Source organism: Drosophila arizonae, chromosome X (assembly GCF_054131065.1).
Source record: "Drosophila arizonae isolate 15081-1271.41 chromosome X, UAZ_ARI_1.0, whole genome shotgun sequence".
NCBI lineage: Eukaryota > Metazoa > Arthropoda > Insecta > Diptera > Drosophilidae > Drosophila > Drosophila arizonae.
The window spans coordinates 17,210,707-17,218,553 of NC_142927.1; the positions used below are offsets into that span (position 1 = coordinate 17,210,707).

The 7,847-nt window shown below is 42.8% G+C and overlaps 1 long non-coding RNA gene across 1 annotated transcript; it reads right to left on the reverse strand.

The window, feature by feature from the left end:
* Positions 1-2,633: 2,633 nt before the first annotated feature.
* On the reverse strand, positions 2,634-5,021 carry LOC149267958 (uncharacterized). Its single transcript, XR_016271218.1, has 5 exons — positions 4,699-5,021; positions 4,080-4,405; positions 3,977-4,012; positions 3,705-3,910; positions 2,634-3,640 (listed from the first exon to the last, which is right to left on the reverse strand). It is a non-coding gene; the product is annotated as an uncharacterized LOC149267958 (long non-coding RNA).
* Positions 5,022-7,847: the final 2,826 nt, after the last annotated feature.

Consider the following 7,847-nt stretch of genomic DNA (forward strand, 5'->3'; position numbering starts at 1 on the left):
CCGGCAACCTGTCCGGCCGCACAGCCCGCGGCGTTTTGCCATTCGGCAACCATTTTTAGTGGCCCCAAACAGTTGAGGGACTTTTTTTATTTTTTTCCTTTCATTTAAGTCTTTTTGCCCAACTCTGTATGGTGATCGCATGAGGCGCGAAGCAGTCGACAAAATCCGCTTAAATGCCACTTCCGCTTGTCGAATGGCAGCTGGCGCAGCAAGCGAAGAGTGTTGCCTACTTCTGTGCGCTTTGGCTGGCCATTCAACAGCAATGCAAAAGGCCAGCAATGAGGGGGGGGAGGGGAGAGCGAGAGGGAGAGGGAGACCTGAGCTGAGCTGAGCCCCTGGCTATAAAGAACACTTCGCATTGACAGACCGTCGCAGAGCTTAAACATGCACACAAGCATACACAGACTCACACACACACACACATACATACATACATACATAAGTTTATATGCATAAGATTTCGTACTTGAAAGACGCTTAAACTTATGACAGACATCTCTTTTGTTCGGCCAGCTAAATGCTGCCCCCCGGGCGTTCAGCTGCAATGCAGTTGCCATATTTTCATAGCTGACCGCTGTAACTGTAAACGAAAAACGACAACTACAAAGAAATGTGGACATTTTACAACACTAGTGACCGGATTTCAATTGGCCTGCCACGGCACGGCCAGCCTTAGTGGGTGGGCGCATTGAAGCTTTAATATCAACACTTGACACGCCGAGTGTCCTTGTTGTCCTTATTGTGCCATGTCGTTGAAGTTGCCTTTTTCTCTCCTCTCTTCTTCAATTTTTTATACCCTGAACCCATTTTCAATGGGAAATCAGGGTATAATGGTTTTGTTGAAATGTATGTAACAGGGAGAAGGAGGCGTGGCAGACCCCACAAAGTATATATATTCTTGATCAGGGCGACGAGCTGAGTTGATTTGGCCCTGTCCGTCTGTCTGTCCGTCTGTCCGTCTGTCCGTCTGTCCGTCTGTCCGTATGTATGAACGCGTCGATTTCAGAAGATATAAGAGCTAGAGACTTCAAATTTTTTTTAAAATGTCCGTAATTACAGCGCGCATATCAAGTTTATCATTAAAAATCGATAACTCATCCCGATCTTTTTTTATCGATAAAAAACCTTATCGAAAACCAGTTATAAAATTATATCTTCTACACCTTTATTGCTAGAGTCTCCAAATTTTTAATGTATGCTTATATGCAATTTATACAATTTCGGTTTTTGTTAAAATTTACCCCCCACCCTTAAATTCACCCCCTCACCCTCACTTTTGTAAAAAGCGTATTTCAAATACTAGAGACTTGTGCTTTGGCAATTACATGCATATCCATGTTATAATCATAATCTGAAAGTTTCATGAAGATCGTACGTCCACAAAAAAAGTTATTAAACAATTAAGTTCTCATAGTAAGCGCACACTGCAGCCCATACGTGTTTATGCGTGGGGGCTTGTGAGTGTATGTGTATGTATGTGTTTGTGTATGTGTGTGTGCATGTGTATGTGTATGTATGTGTTTGTGTATGTGTGTGTGCATGTGAGTGTGTGTATGCGTTTGTGTCTGTATGCGTGTGTGTGTATGTATGCCTGTGTGTGTGTGTGCGTGTTTCTTGTGTAAGCTGAAAGACGCGAAAAATTATTGAAATATCTATTGCTCCAAGGGTTCAGGGGATCTCGTAGTCGAGCAGTCTCGACTAGAGCTTTCTTACTTGTTTTTTTTTTTTTTTTTGTTAATTGCGCTGTTTCACACACACACATACGTTCGACACTTTATGGCTGCACGTCCTTTGGGCAATGTCAACGGCCACACCTGCCCATTTATGCAAATGCCAAAGGACTTTCGAGTGTCACCTGTCTTGTATCAAGACAATTGTCGCTGACACTCGCATACGTTTGCTATACAAAAACTTAAAATAGCTCCAACTAAGTTGTGTGAATCAAGCAGCTATGTACCTATATAAGGTGCGGTGGATCGATGGTGCTATAAAGTGAAAACTTGTGAATCGAGGGAAAGTTAGATAAATGTATTAAACTATCAAGCTGTCAATCAGTCTTCCCTTTATTTTGGACATATAGCTCCTAGAGAGCCAAACATATCCTAAGAAGGTATAGGGGCAGGTATAGGGGCTGGTATAGGGGGTATAGGGGCAGGTATAGGGGCATGTATAGGGGCTGGTATAGGGGCAGGTATAGGGGCATGTATAGGGGCTGGTATAGGGGCAGGTATAGGGGCAGGTATAAGGGCTGGTATAGGGGGTATAGGGGGGGTATAAGAGCAGTCTCGACTAGAACTTTCTTAATTGTTTTTTACAGATTTATTTAAGGTAATGCTAATAAATAAATCAGCCCCGTCTGACTGGACCATCTGGTCGGAATTAATGATATTCCTTTAATCGTGTTAAATTGTATAAGTTAAGTAAAATAGGGGAAAAAATCTTCCTAATGCTCATGTTATATTTTTAGTAAATAAATTTGATTTTTTATAAAATTAAATATATATATATATATAAAAAAAATTATCAATTTGTTAGCTAAATGCCCACACCTAAAAGATAAAGTAATTCAAATATAGTGCCATAGATAAAAATCGTAAAAAAATAATGTAAATAATCTGAACTTGTCCCTAATGTTATTCATATGGAGCCTATGCAGTTCTATTGGAACTTAAATAATTATTATTCTCATTTATCATCAGGCGCCTCTCAAATAATATGAGGGGCCAGAATTTGTTTAGCTTCTTAAACACTTGATTAGAAGACATGGCACAAAGATGAATTGAATGTAGGTGAGTTAAAAAAAATTTCAAAACAATAATGAAAATTTGAATATTTATTAACTACGTTTTCATGTTTACTAATCTTAATTTAACCAACCTGATTAGCGCCTCACTATATCCATAGTGTTCTAGGAGGCTAAGTTAAATGCCTTGACGATCATTATAGAATTATATTGTGGTATACTATAATAATTGTACATCAAGCTGATACGATTTACTTCTTAAATCTTACTATCTTACTTACTATCCAATGCAGCATATTGTATAAGGTAATATGCTTTAAGCTTGCATAGAGCTGGCCATATATTTTTACATGTGCATATCTATAATATATACTGTATATATACCACATATACTAAAATTATTATTCCAAGAATTTATGCAAAAGAGATACAAATAAATAAATACATTTAGAAAAAAAATAAAACTTTGACATATGTTTGTGTTTAGAAAGCTTGCTCAACTTGAATAAAAAAATGAAAAAACAAATTCAAAAACCAACAGGAATATGACAGATTGCGTACAGGGAGAACGTGCGTGGGCAGCGCCTGTGATCGATATACCCTCGCAGCGAATTCCCATCACACTCGCTGGTGATTCCCCCCTGACTGGATGCTAATTTGCGGCTTTTGCTTATTCAAGCGCGTAACATTCGCTTTCAAGTTTCGCGCGCTGTGCGCAATGAAACTGTTTTATGTGTAGTTTTCACTTTGTAAAGTTTTTTTTTCTATATTTTGTGTTTTATCAACGCCGCTTGTCGGTTATGTTCCTATTGTTCCCTATTGGTTGTTGTTGTTGTTATAGCAACAACAACAATAACAACTACAGCTACCGGCGAAACAAAAGCTAAAGCACACATTCTGCATAAAAATAAAATAAATAATAATAACAACAGCAACAACAGTGAAAGCAACAAGAACAAACCAGAATTCTCCCATTGGCCGCAAGTGCAAGTGCAAGCGGCTATCAAGCACCTGTGTGTGTGTATGTGCTTGTATTGGTTCTCAGTCTGCTTGGCAGCTTGGTCGCTTTGTGTCCCATTATGTTCGCCTGGCAAAATTGGAGCATTTATTGTACCAACAAAAAAAACGCATAATATGAGAGACGAACTGCCAGCAATCGGGCCACAGCTGCAATGTTGTTCTTTTTTATTTTCTGCCGTTAAATACACACAACAATAAGAGATAAATACATACATACGTGCGAGCGTGCGGAGTCGACTTGTGGCTGACCTGTAAATTATTTGTAATACAGCTTTATGCATGATTTATGTATAATCACTATGCAATCAACAATTACCTCGTATTCCATAATTTAGTTTTACTTAAAGCATTCTCGTTCAACTATTTTTTGCCGGCTTTACTCAAAGTTCTTCAAATTCTATTTTTAGTCACGCTCAGCATACCCTCTGCGTATGCAGTGCAGCGCAACGAGAGCAGCACGCAAGCTGTCGTCAAGCGCCTGTTTAGCACATACACACACGCGAAAAGCTTTAAGCTTAGCCAGTTCAGCAACCAAAGCGCTGACACAATATCTTAACCGCAGCCGTCAGTATAGCCGTCCCCCTCTAACGCTCGTCGCTTGCTGTGCATGATTGCAATCGGGCATATTGTAAATTGTGATAGCTTGTTATGCATATAAAAGAAACAGCAACAAAAACCCAGAAATAAAAAAGAAAAGAAAATCAAAAAGCGTTTCATGAGCAAACACTATTTAGGTCGACGCTGCGCTGCCGCTTGCTGAACGCCTGCTAACACATCTAGGGCAAGTTCCTAGAATGTTCATTCCAATAAGCCCACCATGGCCATTGCAACATCGCGAAAATGTTAAAATTGCTGGCAGGCGAAATTCGTAGAATTCACCCGAACTCAATAGGCGCCCAGCGTCGCATGGAGCACTACTGCGACCGCCGATGTACCTGACGGGTTGGAAGAGGGTGGGCCCCTCAACATGTTTGTGGCGTAGTCAAAATCGCGTCATGCGCGTCGCTATTTCAGCAGGCGGCCAGATACCAACCAGCAGACGCCAGCCACCGCACAAACATCGCCTCAATGCCGGCGCCGCTGCTACTGCGGCTGCCGCGCTACTGCTGACTGTCAGCGCGAAGCCATCCCATTGCCGGGCACGGGCCAGGATGCCCAATCACATATGGCCGCGCAACGCAACGGACTCCACATACGGCCAATGCCGATGCGTTTACCAATAGCGGCCTCCACCAGCTCCACACACATTGCGCTCGCTTTTAACACTTTCGTTTTCTTGTTCCAACCAAACGCTGGCCGCTAAATAGGCGCCCAGCGTCCAACAGCAGCGCGTTGCCAAGCAACAGTGCGCAACAGCGAGACAGCTCTACACATTTCACGTGCAGACAGAGATAGCGAAAGAGAGAGCGCCACACAGCTGAGTCAAGTCAGTCAGCGTCAGCAGAGAGAGGCCAGTTGTCTCGCTCGCTGTGCTATATCGCGCCTTGTCTGACGCGCGCTCTCATATGTTAGCTAACATCGTTTGTATATCGCTTTTAGTTTGCATAGCTTGTATGCGTACATATATATATATTATGCATATACATACATATATTCATGCATGCGTATATTCGCTCACGCTCATGTAATTATCATGCGATGGCAATGTCCTTGTATAAAAAACAGTTTCTGTGCACAGGCGCACAGTGTGAGACGACAGCAGCAGCCCCAACATAAGCAGAGCTGAAAACGATATTTTCTTGCTGTTGTTTTTCTTACACGAATGCCGCTCGCTGCGCTGCCAACGCTGACTGAGTCACGCTCTCGCTCGCTCGCTTTCTCTCTCGCTCATGCTCACTTCTGCGCTTGTAAGCGTTTAGCTTTATTTTTATTTTAGCTGCAAAACCGCTGACTGTGCTCACTCACTCAGTCAGCATGCAGCAAAGTCATGTCTGTGTGTGTGTGTGTGTGGGTATGTATTTATATTTATATGTATATGTCTGCTTGTAGCTTTGCTTCTTGCTGGGGGAGTTTGGTAAAAGTTTGTGCACTTCAGCGGCTTGCTGAACGCCTGTTCGAAAATCGACTCACTGAAGGCCCCTGAAATCGTACAGCATACGCGATGTGTGGCATCCGGTCGCCCGAACGACTTCGTTGCCCAGCCGGTCTGCATTAGCCGGGCACCATCATCATTAACGTGACTCGACTTGAGTTGAACTTGAACGTTGTTAGCCCCGTCGAGTGCCTTGAAATGCATATGTATGGATGAATGTACGCATGTAGGTTGTACCATGCCCACTCAGTTTTGGCTTTTAATTACTCTTACTAGCAGCGCAGATAGAGCAACCCCCGCCGTACCCTCCCCGCCCCATTCACTAGTTGGCCCGCAGGCTTTAGCCGGGGCAAGCCAATTAGTGAAAAATATTGGCCACCCTGTTCATTAGCTGCACACATTTCGACCTACGCTTTTTGCAGCGCATCTTCTTCTAACCTATTACGCCGGCATCTTCTTAATTAAAAAGCTGACAATGTTTGCCCCCAGACGCGGTGGCGCATTTTTAATTGCTTAATTGGAATTGCGTAGACGAGCGACGATGGGCTCGGCGCGTCCGTTGGCCCTGTATGGCACGGCACGGCACGGCTCGGCCGAGCCCGGCCCGGTTCGGCAAGTGCATGTATCCTTGGGCGCCCAGCCATTGGTGGGCGCATGGTCCAGGCGACGCCCTCAACAGTTGCTCGCATGCTGTCCCGCTCGCACGGCCAATTAGGCGACCCGCCTCTCAATTCAGCAACACGGCCCAACGCTCGCAAGCTGCTATCAGCCGGCATCCCGGGGCTGGTGTCAAGGTCATCCGCGGAGCAGACACCACGCCTAGATACGCCTCAAACTCAGCGCGCACAGCAGGCGCCCAGCAAACAGCAGACAGCAGTTACCCAGCATCAGGATTACACTTTGTGTGTGTGTGTGTGTGAGCATATTCCGGATATTAAGCGATGCTGAGCTGGAAGCTGTGAGCACGTTGCCGTGCCCGTGTCCTTGGCTCGCAATTCAACGCAAGTTTACGGTAGCTTAAAAGCACAATCAAGCCACAAGGAAGAGACGAGCTAGCAGAAGCTTTTCAAATTGCTGAGAGAGCAGCAAATATTTCAGAATTCTAGAATGCTGAATGTATGAATATGTGAATGTATGTATGTATATGTATATGAATGAATACGTGAACGTGTGAATGTATCAATAAATGTATTAGTGTATGAAACACATGTATGTAGGAAAGTACGAATGAATGAATGAAGAAGGTAGATGAATGAATGAATGAATGAATCCAGGCATGAATGTATGAATACAAGATTAAGTAATGCATACATGTATATGAATAAATGTGTGAGCGTCTGAATGTATGAATATTTAAATATATGAATGCATGTCTGAATATATATGAATGCCGATGAATATACGCCTGAATGGATGAGTGTATTTATGATGAATGTATAAGTGAAATTGATAAATTTGGAAATATGAATGGATAAATGAATGAATGTGAGTGTATGAATATATGTCTGTACGTACGAAAATGTATGTATGTATGAATCAAGTGATGAATCAAGATGATGTGCACGAATAGATTAATTGCCGAATAATATTATTCCACCTCTGAAAAGGTAGTGCGACCACCTGATGAGCTTTTGATGCCGAAGATGATGAAAAAATTGCCGTTGCAACTGAATGCATTCGCTGTGGCTGTTCAACTAGTATGTGAATATGGGAAGAGAGCTTTGAATAAAGCACAATGAGCTTGACGACATGAAAAACGAGCAACTGAGTGTATAGATGAATAAATGTGAGCAAAGAAAATCTCAGTTCAGCAAGAGACCCATAGTAGGAAATCATCACTTGATGAAGACGACTGCCTAACGACTGTCTAAAGGGGCAGTTCAACATGGACTCTGCACATCGACATCAACAAGTGGAACTGCTCAAGCACCAGCTGAACAAAAGTCAAGGCATAAACCGACGTAGAGAGTCAGAGTTGCAGTCAAATATGAATTTATAGCGCAGATATGAACCATGTGTTATGCTAAATCTAAATGGGTTGTAGGAATTGTC